The following is a 14,279-nucleotide window of genomic DNA, read 5'->3' as shown; positions in this document are numbered from 1 at the left end:
CATGTGGTCATAACTGGTTCTAACCCTAAAGATCCTAAGTCAACCCTTGTGCAATGAGATTCACATAATTTTCTATTCAGAGCTTCAGCTTAAGGGTTTGAACGTCAAATTGGTAGCATACTTCCTTTTTTTCTTAATTTACCAATTCATTACCTTATTAATCGTATTATTTATGATTGTGTTGAATCATTGCAAAAGTTAGGCCTTGCGAAAATTTAAAAAAAAAGTTACTACAATTCGTAATTATATTGAAAGTGATAAAAAAAATTGGGCCAAATGATTCATGCTTCTAAGAAATTTGTTATAAGGTAATATATTGGTGTTCTTGAAGGATTGTTGTTGATTTCTTCTTTTTTTTACCTATTTTTTCTTAGCCTTTTTCTTTGTTAACCTTTCTTTGTCTACCTATAAGCATTTTTGTGCACATATTGGAGAATTGTTCTTTGTTGTGGCCATAATCTCTTGTTGCCTAAGAACTCAAGGAGAATTTGAGTGGTAAAAAGCAAGAGTGTTTAATTATAGTAAAAGCCAATCTGTGAGTGCAAACACTTGAGTGGGTGAGAAAATTTTCAAACACCTTATATATAGTGAGAATGAAGGGAGAATAGAAGGAGTAAGGTTGAATGAGCCACCTTTCAAGGGGAGGAGTGATCTTGAAGCTTACTTGGAGTGGGAGCTTAAAATTGAGCATGTATTTTCTTACAATAGTTATAGTGAGGAGCAAAAGGTAAGGCTTGCAGCAGCTGAATTTTCTGATTATGCTTTAATTTGGTGGAACAAGTTGCAAAGAGAAAGAATTAGAGATGAGGAGCATTTGGTGGATACTTGGGCCGAGATGAAAAGGGTCATGAGGAAATGGTATATACCTCCTAACTTCCACAGGGACTTAAAATTGAAACTACAATGACTTTCTCAAGGAAGCAATCGAGTGGAGGAGTATTATAAGGAGATGGAAATTCTTATCACCACAGCCAAAATTGGAGAAGATCCTAAGAACTATGGAACATTTCCTTAATGGATTAAATCATGATATTAGAGATGTTATTGAGTTGCAGGAGTTTGTGGAGATGGAGGATTTTTTACATAAGGCCAAACAGGTAGAACAACAAATTAAAAGAAAGAGTACAACAAGAAAGAGTTCTACCGATTTCAATTCTTCAAACTGGAGGGATAAAGTAAAGAAAGAAGGTGTTGCCTCCTCTAGCAATTCAGTGCTTTCTAACGAAGGAAAAATACTTCAAAAGACCGTAGCAGTATGACATCAAAGCCATTCATGATGGGTTCACTAACAAAATTTATTTCATGAATCAAGATAAAAAAGTGGTTTTCAAACCTTTATCTCCTACAGAGGTGTGTGAGGATTAAATAAAAATGAGAGAAAAGTTAGCAAATGAAAGAAAGAGTGAAACACTTGAAAGGAAAAAGAAAAAAGAGTGAAACACTTGAGAGTAAAATGAGAGAAAATGAAACACTTTAGAGTAAGCAACTTTATTTAGCAAGAGAAAGGGACGTAAGGAGCAGCCCCTCTACTTATTGTTTTATCAAAATCAAATTTTAAATGCTAACCAATTTGGCAAATTTGGCAAATTTGAATTGCCCTCTAGTATTGAGTCTCTTTTGCAGGACTATAAATATGTGTTTCCAGCAAGTGTCCCTAATGGTTTGCCACCTTTGAGAGGAATTGAGCATCACATTGATCTCATTCCGGGAGCTTCTTTGCCCTATAGACCAGCTTATAGGAGCAACCCATAAGAGACCAAAGAGATTGAAAAACAAGTTATTGAACTCATGAGTAAAGGATGGATGAGGGATAGCATGAGTCTATGTGTTGTACCTGTGATTTTGGTGCCCAAGAAGGATGGATCATGGAGGATGTATTCTGATTGTAGAGTCATAAACTACATCACCATCAAGTATAGGCATCCAATTCCCAGGTTAGATGATCTTCATGATGAACTTTATGGTGCATGTGTGTTTTCTAAAATTGATCTTAAAAGTGTCTATAATCATATTAGGATTAGAGAAGATGATGAATGGAAAACTGCCTTTAAAACTAAATATGGATTGTATGAGTGGTTGGTTGTGCCTTTTGGTTTGACAAATGCACCCAGTATTTTTATGAGATTAATGAACCATGTTTTAAGAGAGTTTATTGGTAAATTTGTTGTGGTGTACTTTGATGATATTCTGATCTATAGTACCGGTCTTGAGTTGCCTGTGGAGCATTTGCAATCTGTTTTGAATGTGCTTAGAAAAGAAAAATTGTATGCCAATTTGGAAAAATGCATTTTTTACTCTGATCATGTGGTATTTTTGGGTTTTGTTGTGAGTGCTAAAGGTGTACAAGTTGATGAGGAAAAGGTCAAGGCCATCCAAGAATGGTCTTCACCTAAAACCATGAGTGAGGTAAGGGGTTTTCATGATTTATCAAGTTTCTACATGAGATTTGTTGAGGATTTAAGTAACTTGGCTACACCTCTAAATAAAATTGTTAAAAAGAATGTGGGTTTTAAATGGGAGAGAAACAAGAGGAGGCTTTTTCTACCCTTAAGCATAAGCTAACTAATGTACTTATTCTTATCGTGCCTAATTTTGCAAAATCTTTTGAAATTGAGGGTGATGAATCAAATGTGGGTATTGGGGCTGTTTTGTTGCAAGATGGACATCCAATTGCTTATTTTAGTGAAAAGTTATGTGGGGCTGCCCTTAACTATTCCACTTATGACAAGGAATTTTATGTTTTGGTTAGAGCTTTAAAGACTTTGTAACACTATTTGTTACCCGAAGAATTTGTCATTCACAGTGATCATGAGTCCTTGAAATACTTAAAAAGACAAGGTAAGATTAATAAGAGGCATGCTAAATGGGTAGAGTTTTTGGACCAATTTCCACACATCATCAAGTATAAAAAGGGGAAAGGAAATATAGTGGTCGATGCCCTTTCTAAGAGGCATGCATTGCTTTCTGTGCTTGAAACTAAACTATTTGGTCTTGAATCTTTGAAAGACATGTATAAGGATGATGTGGATTTTGCTGAAATATTTGCTACATGTGAAAAGTTTTCTGAAAATGGTTACTATAGGCATAATGGATTCTTGTTTAATGCAAATAAATTGTGTGTGTCGAAGTGTTCCATTAGAGAGTTTCTAGTGACTGAATCACATAAGGGGGGTTTGATGGGTCATTTTAGGGTTCAAAAGATTTGGACATTTTGCAAGAGCATTTCTTTGACCTCATATGAAACATGATGTGCATAAGTTTTGTGATGAATGCATTGTGTGTAAAAAGGCTAAATCTAAGGTTAAGCTTCATGGATTATATACTCCTTTGCTTGTTCCTAAATATCCTTGGATTAACATTTCTATGGACTTTGTTATGAGGCTGCCTAAAACATAGAATGGAAAGGATTATGTGTTTGTAATTGTTGACAAGTTTTCTAAAATGACACACTCCATAACTTGCAAGAAGGTGGATGATGCTTGTCATGTGGCTGACTTATTTTTCAAGGAAATAGTGAGACTTCATGGACTATGAAGGAGCATTGTGAGTGATACACTACAAAAAAAACTGAAATTACCGACGAAATTTTACCGACAGATATATTATTGTCGATAAATTTGAATTACCGAAGGATTTTATAGACGGATTCTCAAATTTTAATTATCGACGGTAATGCAAATTTTCTTTAACAACGGATTTTTCTGTCAGTAAAAGAAACGGGAAATTTTTCGCCCAAATTTGAATTACCGACAGATTTATCGACGGAAAAATTTGTCAGTAAAAGAAGCGGAAAATTTCCCGCCCAAATTTGAATTATCGACGGATTTTTCTGTCGGTAAATCTGTCGATACTTACATAACTTAAAATCCGTCGGTAAAATCCGTCGATAATTTAATTTTTTTGATCGACGAATTTACCGACGGATTTATCCGTCGGTAAAAGAAGCGGGAATTTTCCCGCCCAAATCTCACCTTATAAGAAGACGGGAAGAAGAAGAAAAGAAGAAAAAGAAGGAGAAGAAGGAGAAGAAGAAGAAGACGAGAAGAAGGAGAAGAAGAAGAGAAAGAAGGAGAAGAAGAAAAAGAAGGAGAAAGAGAAGAAGAAGGAGAAGAAGAAGGAGAAAAAGGAGAAGAAGAAGAAGAAGAAGAAGAGGAAGAAGGAGAAGAAGAAGAGAAAGAAGGAGAAGGAGAAGAAGAAGAAAGAGGAGGAAGAAGAAGACAACGGCGGCGGCAGCGGCGGTGACGGTGGCGGCGGTGGCGGTGGCGGCGGCGGCGGCGGTGGCGATGATGGTAGCGACGATGAGGGTGGCAGCGACGACAACGACAACGGCGACCACGAAAAAAATAATTAAAAAAGGGAGGAGGAAGAAGATGAACAATGCAACAAATTTACCGACAGATTTTTTGGTAATTACTGACAGATTTTTTGGTCGGTAATTACCGACGGATTTTACCGACAAATTTTTTCATCAATAATTACCGACAGATTTACCGACAGATTTTTTCGTCGATAATTACTGACAGATTTATTGACGGATTTTTCCATCAGTAATTACAGACGAAACATGATTTCCGTCGGTAAAATTTTACCGATAACCATTTTACTGACGGATTTTTGACCGTCGATAATTCGTCGATAATGTTGATTTAGCGACAGATTTTGACCATTACCGACGGATTTTGACCATCGATAATATCGGTTTTTCTTGTACTGATAGGATGCAAAATTCCTTACTCACTTTTGGAGGACCTTATAGGGTAAGATTGGTACTAAATTGTTATTTTCTACTACTTGTGACACACAAACTGATGGTCAAATTGAGGTAGTCAATAGAACATTAGGTACATTACTTAGGACTGTTTTAAAGAAAAATCTTAAGTCCTGGGAAGCATGTTTGCCTCATGTTGAGTTTGCTTATAATAGGGTTGTCCATAGCACAACTTATTATTCACCTTTTGAGATTGTATATGGATTTAACCCTTTAACTCCTCTTGATATGCTGCTTATGCCTAACATTTCCATGTTTAAGCATAAAGAAGCACAGGTTAAAGCTGACTATGTGAAGAAGTTACATGAGCAAGTAAGGGTCAAATTGAAAAGAAAAATGAAAGTTATGCAAGGTGTTGATCTCTTGGCAAGCGTACCAAAAGTCAACTGTAGTATAATGATTTGAAGTAAGAGTGTCGAACCCACGAGGAACGGATTTAGTTAAAATAATTAATTATCTAGATCAACATATATATACAAAGATTTTAATTTGATTTGACATTAACTATTGCGTAAAATTGATACAGTAAAAGCGGAAAAGTTTAGAAAAATACAGTATAAGAAACTGGGATTGAATTTCATCTATCTCCCTTGTCTGTAATCTGGATGAATATAATATATAACATCTGAAAATACCAATATTGATGCACACTCAAAAATCATTTATACTGATCCCTCGCGTATAAAATTCATAAGATTAGTTCCCTGAATATTGATTCCTCACATATTCAACAAACTATCCAGCATTACGGTCGAGTGTTAAAGCAATTGATATATTGAGATCTATTCCTAGCATCACAGTATATCAAGTATCATTGTTCAAATCAGATTTTCAGAAATACTTTCCAGTCAGATCTAAAAATCAAAATCAAAACATCTATTGATTAAATAGAAGTAAGCATTAAGAGCATAACAATAATACCAATACTGAGTAAAACAGAAATGCTATATATAAATATCACCAGATTACATCCAAGTTTGAGTAGACTACATTCAATCCCAAAGGAGAAGATTAGCCACTCATGGTAGCCATCAAATCCTAAGAACTAAGAAGAAGAAGAAGAAGAAATAAGATTTGTGATGCTCCTAGTAGCATCTCTGCAGCACGGACGCGTTCTTCTCCCCAAATTTCCAAGCTCCCCTCAGTTCTGAATCTCCAAAACATATATGCAGCCCGAACTCTCGCTTGGGCTACGGAATCTCGCTTAGGCGAGATAGAGTTCTTCAGGTTGAAGGAAGGTCTCGCTTGGGCAACCACGTTCTTGCTTAGGCGAGAATTGAAAAACTAGGCATGGCTTCTTCACGAAATCTCGCTTAAGCGAGATCAATCTCGCTTGAGCGAGAAAGGCGGCAAGTATCTCGCTTAGGCGAGAAGACTTTAACTTTTGGGTAAGCCTGTCCTAGCTTGAGCGAAACACCTTAGTTCTGAGCGACCTGTAGCAGATTTTCCTCCTTTTCTTCTCTATTTCTTGCTTTCCCCTTCACTCTTCTTGAGTTCTCTTTAATCTTTCCTGAAAAACCCACAAAATAGGATCAAATGATTATTTAATTCAAAACTTGGAAGCATGTGATTGAAACTTAGATTTAGGGAGAATCAATATGAAATGAACACCTATTAAAAGCATAAGTGCCAGATTTTGTTATGAATCTTTACTGAATTTTGGCACTTATCAACTCCCCCCAACCTAGCATCTTGCTTGTCCTCAAGCAAAGTAATAAGATCAACAGTCATTCAAAACTAAAACTCTGAAATTGGTTATTGAGAAATCATTTTCACAGTTCCTTACCAGACAACTTTTGCATTCCAAACCACAGATTCAAAATCAGAAGCAAATGGTGAATCCAATTATCAAACAACAGTAGGATAAGAGTGTAGCCAATTTTTCAGGAAAACTCATTGTAAGAACAAGTGATTCTAACCAAGGAAATTCTCTCTTAAATCTCACAGGCCTGTGTCTCTCTCATTTTCCACTGGATTTCAACAAGTCAAAATTGCTAGTCATTTTCAATTCAACCACAAACACACATTCAGCATGGATCTTAAGGTCTTTTCAAGGTTGTAATGAGGCTAGGCTTTCAAGAATAATGGTTTTTCAAGATCACAAAAGCACAACTTAGAAAAGAGAGCATAGTTACAATTCAAACCCAATTCTACTCTCCATTCCTCACAATTCAGACCTCAATCCACCAAGTTTCCTTTTCATTCATAATTCACTCTTATCTCTTTTTGTTCTTTTCTTTTCTTTTCTTTCCCTTTTTTTTGAGTAAATATATACATTCCTACATAATACTAAAGAGTGAATTATGATACTCAGCCCTTTTCTTCCTTAAGTTCAATTCTACCAACCAATTACCCTTACAATTGAAAAATGCACCTATGCTCTCTATCCCTAAGTGTGCAAAGGGAAAGGATAATAATTCAAGTTAAGGTTAAGGTGTATAATTCAAACAATTAGGCTCAAATGGGTTATCAACAAATGATGATTATTTACAGGTTGGCTATTTGGCACTGAGTTATAAATTCAACAAAATTGCCTTAATCATTTCCATGCTTCAAATGTGATGTTATCAAATGAAAATTCAAGCAATATCAACTTGTCATCAAGCAGTGGAAACACTCAAACTATTTAAGGATTCACACTCACTGGGTTTTCTGGTTTATTTTCTTGGTATCTCACTTGTTGTTACAACTGATTATCTTGACTAACTATTTTGCACTAATATCCTAATCCTGTTTAATTATGAATTCAACCAAAATTTTCCTTTTTCACCTCTGTGTTCAGTTCACTCAGTTGTTCTAGACTCAGGATACTTACTGAAATCAGATTTCTCTTTAACCAATTTCCTCAAGAAAGATTTTCAAAATGATTCCCAAAAAATTTTAGTTGTCTCTAAGTATTATGCACAATACTAAGCCAAAAAGTAAAGTTAAACAATTAATTAACTAGATAATATAACATTCTAGCCAAAACAACTAAAGCAAAATAGTAGTAATTACATAAATACTGCAAAATACTAAAAGAAAAAGAACAATGAAATCGTATTTATAGAGTTTTGAAGGGTGGAATGATGTTGTGAATCAATCTCCTCCAAAATCAATCTCATCCTCAATGTTTGCTCCATCTGCGTCAGCAGCTCCTGATGGTCCCTCACCTGCAGCAGGTCTACTTCCCCCTGGGAAAATAGGACTGTCCCCAGGCCATTGTAGATAAGTGAAGAATTCTGGTGGAGTCATGCCTGGGTATGGTCCGCGGACATTCTGATAGAGGTACTCCTGAAGGTGGAGTTGTCCTCTATGAATGGAAGCATTTTGCTGGTGAGTATGCTCCATCTGCAACCTCAGATATGTCATTTGCTCAAGCAATTCATTATTCATGTTGAGCTGAGGTTGCTGTGTGGGCTTTGTTTGTTGTTCTTCCATTACTGGTTGGTCTTCAGCTGGTTGATCTTCAGCTTGTTGGTCCAGCTAGGGCTCTTCTAGCTGCTCCAAGTCCTCTGGGTGGGTACGAAATTGTTCAATGAATCTCTTGGTAATTGAAGGTCGTATCTTTTCAGTTAACTCTACCTCCACCCCTTGTTCTTGGCAAAGAGCTGTGATCAAAGCCGGAAAACCCAAAGCACATTTTACCTTGTCATTCCTAGTGTTGACTTCGTATCTCACAAATTTGTGGATTTGTTCAGAGATAATTGTGGCGACGTCAACAGTGAGATCCTCCCTCATTATACAATAAAGGAGATGACATCTAGGGACGTTCAAGTCTAACATGTGGCCAATGGGCACTATGTTTGCAAGTAAGAATGTGGTCTAGACTTGGGCTAAGGTTTTCATATCCCCTCTTAGAATTCTTAGAGGATTTCCAGTGGGTCTGACTTGATAAGATCGGTTGACAGCACATATAAGGAGTGCCACTTCATTTTCATCATAAGGTTCATGACTCCTCCTTCTTGTTGTGAAGTCACAGCGTTGCCCTGGTTCTAGAGGTAGTGGATTACCAAGGAATTCACTGATGGCAGCTCGATCATAATTTACCCACCTCCTCCTAACTTTAGATCTCTTTTCACCAGGATTGTCCTCAGAATAAGCATTTGCATAGAACTCTCTCACAATCTCTAGATCAAATTTGGGAAGCGGGTCAGCCAACTTCATCTAATTCCTCCTGATAAGGCCATTCAAGAATGGATCATATTCATCCGGAAGTAGAACCACCTTTCTTTCTTTGATAAAGACCCAGTTCTTTATCTTCTCATAACGTTCTTCTCTTTCGGGGTCCCTAAAACGGTTGCTTATTGGCCTTTCAGAAGAAGAGCTACTTGCACGTCTTCTCCTCTTCCCTTTGCTGGGTTCAGTAGTGGGAAGTCTAGATGTTGTCTTTGTTCTAGCCATGGACCTGCAAGGATGAAAATTAACCCACCAAAAACATGCCAAGTCAGCTTTCACAACTTAAATGACCAACCAAGACGAAATTAAGTCACACATTTTGTCAAATAGTTTGAATGCACTCTTAAAATATGAAATTTTTGAACCAATTCGTGCATAAACAACCCATATTATTCTGCTACAGCATCAATTCATATTAAAACTCACAATATAACACAAAATGCAGCAAACAGAACATGGGCACTCTCCTAGGATTTGGAGCATACAAAACCGTGACTATGCTTGGTGAAATTGAAGAGAATGAGAAGTAGAACTTACCTTTGTACAAAAATTAGCAAAGGGAGACGAAATTTGTGAGTTAATATTCAAAGAATTGAGTGAGTGAATGGTGCGCTCAAAACTAAGAAGGAAGAATGTGAGCGAGAGTTGGGAGCGAGGGTTTGGGGAAAGAAAACTGAGAAGTTCAGCCCCTACTACCCACTTAAACGCGAATTCTCGCTTAAGCGACTCATTCTCGCTTAAGCGAGATGAGCGTGAAAGGAAAATTAAAAAGTCTCGCGCAGGCGAGACTGTGTCGCCCAAAACACCCCTGGTACAGGGCATTCTCGCCCAAGCGAGCCACTACTCACTTAAGCGAGTATATCAGCAAAATTTTTTGGCTCAGGTTCTGCATACCTCGCCTAGGCGAGACATGTTTAGCTTGGGCGAGATTTCGTGCAGTTTTGGAACACCCTTATTTTGCCACTTTTCAATTTTTGGTTCAACTTTCACACACTCAATTCATGATCCTTTGAATCCAAATAACTCAAAAGCACACATCAAACCATACGTCAATCAATTCTCTATCATTCCAAAAGGTTTCACATCAACAAACTAAAAATCAAGCTATCAAACTCAAATTTCACAATTTGGCCAAAACAAGGCAATTTTTAGCATTTGATGATCTCAATTATGGCACTAAAACTCATTCCCATGCTTAAAATATCAGTTTTGTTTGAAAACAACCAAAATTGCATGGTTTGCCTTATTGAGATGATTGGATGCTAAAATTCACCTTTTTACACATAAACATAGAGCTATAAACACAAACACATAATTACATACACAAACACATTTAATCACACAAAAGATGAAATTGAAGTGCAAAAACATAATTAAAACACTGGGTTGCCTCCCAGGAAGCGTTTGTTTAACGTCACGAGCCTGACGCCTGTTTCATTTAAGGTTCATCAAGTTGAATGATTGTGGCGAGCCTATCAATCTCACCACCAAGATAGGGCTTCAACCTTTGCCCGTTTACAACCCAGCTCCTTTTAGATTCAGGATCCTCTAGTTCAATGGCTCCATAGGGTTTCACATCTTTGACAAAAAATGGTCCTGACCACTTTGATTTTAGCTTTCCAGGGAATAATCTCAACCTGGAGTTAAACAATAGTACTGATTGGCCTGGATAAAATTCTCTTTTGAGAATTTTCTTGTCATGATAAACTTTCATCTTTTCCTTGTAGAGCTTAGAGGACTCATAGGCGCTGAGTCTCATTTCTTCCAATTCTTGCAGCTGTAATTTTCTCTTTTCTCCTGCTGCCTCATCATCATGAACACCAGCTAAAGCCTTTTTTAAAGGGTTTGCTTTTGTCACTTGCTTCCTAGCTGATAAAAAAATTTCATCTATCACATCCACTTTGAAACATTGTTGTTTGTCTTTAGTGTGTTGCATTGCCTCGAATACAATAAAGTTGACTTCATCATCCTGCACTCTGACCTTCAGTTTGCCATCATCAACATCAATAATGACCTTGGCTGTTTTCATGAAAGGTCTTCCCAGTATCAGAGGGACTTCAATGTCTTCCTCAATATCCATCACAACAAAATCGATTGGGAATATGAATTTGTCAAATTTAACTAAAACATCCTCTGCCACTCCATATGGATACTTCAAAGATCTGTCAGCTAATTGTAATGTCATCCTTGTAGGCTTTACTTCTAGATCTCCTATTCTTCGTGGCATAGACAGAGGCATCAAATTTATACTTGCACCCAAGTCGAGCAATGCTTTATCTACTGGCAATGTTCCAATTGTGATTGGAATTGTGAAGCTCCCAAGGTCTTTGGATTTCTGAGGTAATGATTTCTGGATTATAGCACTACACCCTGCTTCCAGCTCCACTGTCTCTTCAGAAAATTTTCTTTTCTTTGTTAGGAGCTTTTTCATGAATTTTGCATAAGTTGGCATCTGCTCCATAGCATCCAAAAAAGGAATATTAATTTGCAGTCGCTTGAAAATATCCATGAACCTTGCAAACTGCCTCTCTTTGTTCTTTTTGGAAGGGTTTTGAGGGTATGGAAGGTTTTTCAATTGGGGTACCTATTTCTCACCCTTCTCCCTCTTTTTCTTCTTTTTCTTCTCTTCTATTTACAAACTCTCTTTTATTTTGTTCTTCCTCTCCCTCACACTCATTTTTTTCTTTTTTTCTCTCTGGTTCCTCCAACACCTCCTCCTCTACAACCAGGTTGTCTCCAATCCCTCTTCCCACAATCTTACCACTTCTGGTAGTAATTGAATTACAGTGCTCCTTTGGATTAGTCTGAGTGTTGGCTGAAAATTGACCTGTTTGCTGATTTGATAATTGTTTAGCCAACTGTCCAACCTGTGTTTCGAGATTTCTGATTGAAACTTCTGTATTTTTCTGATTGGTCAAAGAAGCTTGCATAAACTTTTCTAAAGTATCCTCCAGTTTAGTTGTTCTGTCATGCATAGAAGGATAATGTTGTTGCTGCTGTTGATAAGGAGGTTGTCTGTTTGAAGGACCAGCATCTTGCTTCCATCCAAAATTCTGATTTGGATTGTTTCTCCACCCCTGTGAAAAGTTGTTATTGTTGGAGAAATTTCCTAGTCTTCCTTGGTTGCTCACATATTGAACTTCTCCTTGTGAGCTACTCTGATAAGAACAATGACCATTTGGATGATCGCCTCCATAAAAGTCACATCTCATGGGTTGTTGATTGGGAGAAGATTGCACAACTTGCAACTGCTTTGGTAATTTAGACATTTGCTTCGTCAGTGCTTCAATCTGTTGAGTCAGAATTTTATTCTGAGCTAAGATCCCATCTGTAGTACTAAGATCAAGCACTCCTTTCCTCTGAACAGTTTGCCTATTATGCTGAGCTACATGATCTGTGGATGCTAATGCCTCAATGATTCTTGTTGCTTGCTCCGCATCTACACTCATCATTGTTCCACTTGCTGCTGCATCTAATATCATCTTAGTGTCAGGCCTTAGACCATTGCAGAATATGTTCAGTTGAGCAATATCTTCAAATCCGTGATTTGGGCATTTCCTCAATAAGGAATTGAACCGCTCCCAAGCTTCACAGAATGGCTCATCTGGTCCTTGCCTAAACGTCGAAATATCAGCTTTGGCTTTGATGTAGCGAGATGGTGGAAAGAATCTGTTCAAGAATTTCTCCTCAACATCATTCCAGCTGTTCAAACTCTGATTTGGATGTGACTTAAGTCATTCCTTTGCTTCACCTGCCAAAGAAAAAGGAAACAAACGCATGTATACATGCTCAAGATCTCCTTCTTGAAAGCCCATGGTTCCTATCAATTCATAGAATGTAGAGAGATGAGTGTATGGATCTTCATTATCCATTCCAGTGAATGGATGAGAACTGATCAAGCTAAGGAAAGTTGGCTTCATCTCCAAAGTTTTGGTGGTGGGTGGTATTGCTATGCTAGAAAAATATCTCGGCCCTTGTTGCATAGCATAGTCTCCAAGTGTCTTCCTGGCTGGAGCTGGTCTTTGATTCTCCATGTTTTCTGATTGAGGTGTGATGGAAGTACTGGAAGATTCTTCCCGTGTCTTTCCTTGCTTCTTTTTGCTTTTGCCTCTATTCCTTCCAGCTGTCTTTTCTATCTCCGGGTCAAATGCTAATCGATCTTCAAGAACCTGACCTCTTAAGAGCATAAATCAAATAGCTCAAGCAAGGATTAGTACAATGGAGAAATTTAATAAGCTATCTAATAAAGAAAAAATATACACAAAGTTGGATGAGATAACTAAAAATTTCAAAAGAACATCGTTCTCCGGCAACGGCGCCAAAAATACTTGTTGATCTCTTGGCAAGCGTACCAAAAGTCAATTGTAGTATAATGATTTGAAGTAAGAGTGTCGAACCCACGAGGAACGGATTCAGTTAAAATAATTAATTATCTCGATCAGCATATATATACAAAGATTTTAATTTGATTTGACATTAACTATTGCGTAAAATTGATACAGTAAAAGCGGAAAAGTTTAGAAAAATACAGTATAAGAAACTAGGATTGAATTTCATCTATCTCCCTTGTCTGTAATCTGGATGAATATAATATATAACATCTGAAAATACCAATATTGATGCACACTCAAAAATCATTTATACCGATCCCTCGCGTATAAAATTCATAAGATTAGTTCCTTGAATATTGATTCCTCACATATTCAACAAACTATCCAGCATTACGGTCGAGTGTTAAAGCAATTGATATATTGAGATCTATTCCTAGCATCACAGTATATCAAGTATCATTGTTCAAATTAGATTTTCAGAAATACTTTCCAGTCAGATCTAAAAATCAAAATCAAAACATCTATTGATCAGATAGAAGTAAGCATTAAGAGCATAACAATAATACCAATACTGAGTAAAACAGAAATGCTATATATAAATATCACCAGATTACATCCAAGTTTGAGTAGACTACATTCAATCCCAAAGGAGAAGATTAGCCACTCATGGCAGCCATCAAATCCTAAGAACTAAGAAGAAGAAGAAGAAATAAGATTTGTGATGCTCCTAGTAGCAGCTTTGCAGCACGAACGCGTTCTTCTCCCCAAATTTCCAAGCTCCCCTCAGTTCTGAATCTCCAAAACATATATGCAGCCCGAACTCTCGCTTGGGCTACGGAATCTCTCTTAGGCGAGATAGAGTTCTTCAGGTTGAAGGAAGGTCTCGCTTGGGCGACCACGTTCTTGCTTAGGCGAGAATTGAAAAACTGGGCATGGCTTCTTCACGAAATCTCGCTTAAGCGAGATCAATCTCGCTTGAGCGAGAAAGGCGGCAAGTATCTCGCTTAGGCGAGAAGACTTTA

General features: G+C 37.3%; 1 non-coding gene across 1 annotated transcript; it reads left to right on the top strand.

Annotated features, from left to right (window-relative positions):
- Positions 1-12,463: 12,463 nt before the first annotated feature.
- LOC114180040 lies at positions 12,464-12,570 on the top strand. The gene has a single exon (XR_003603616.1). It is a non-coding gene; the product is annotated as a small nucleolar RNA R71 (small nucleolar RNA).
- The last annotated feature ends 1,709 nt before the right edge of the window (positions 12,571-14,279 follow it).

This window comes from Vigna unguiculata, chromosome 3 (assembly GCF_004118075.2).
Source record: "Vigna unguiculata cultivar IT97K-499-35 chromosome 3, ASM411807v1, whole genome shotgun sequence".
Lineage (NCBI taxonomy): Eukaryota > Viridiplantae > Streptophyta > Magnoliopsida > Fabales > Fabaceae > Vigna > Vigna unguiculata.
This window is presented reverse-complemented; position numbering and strand designations above follow the sequence as displayed.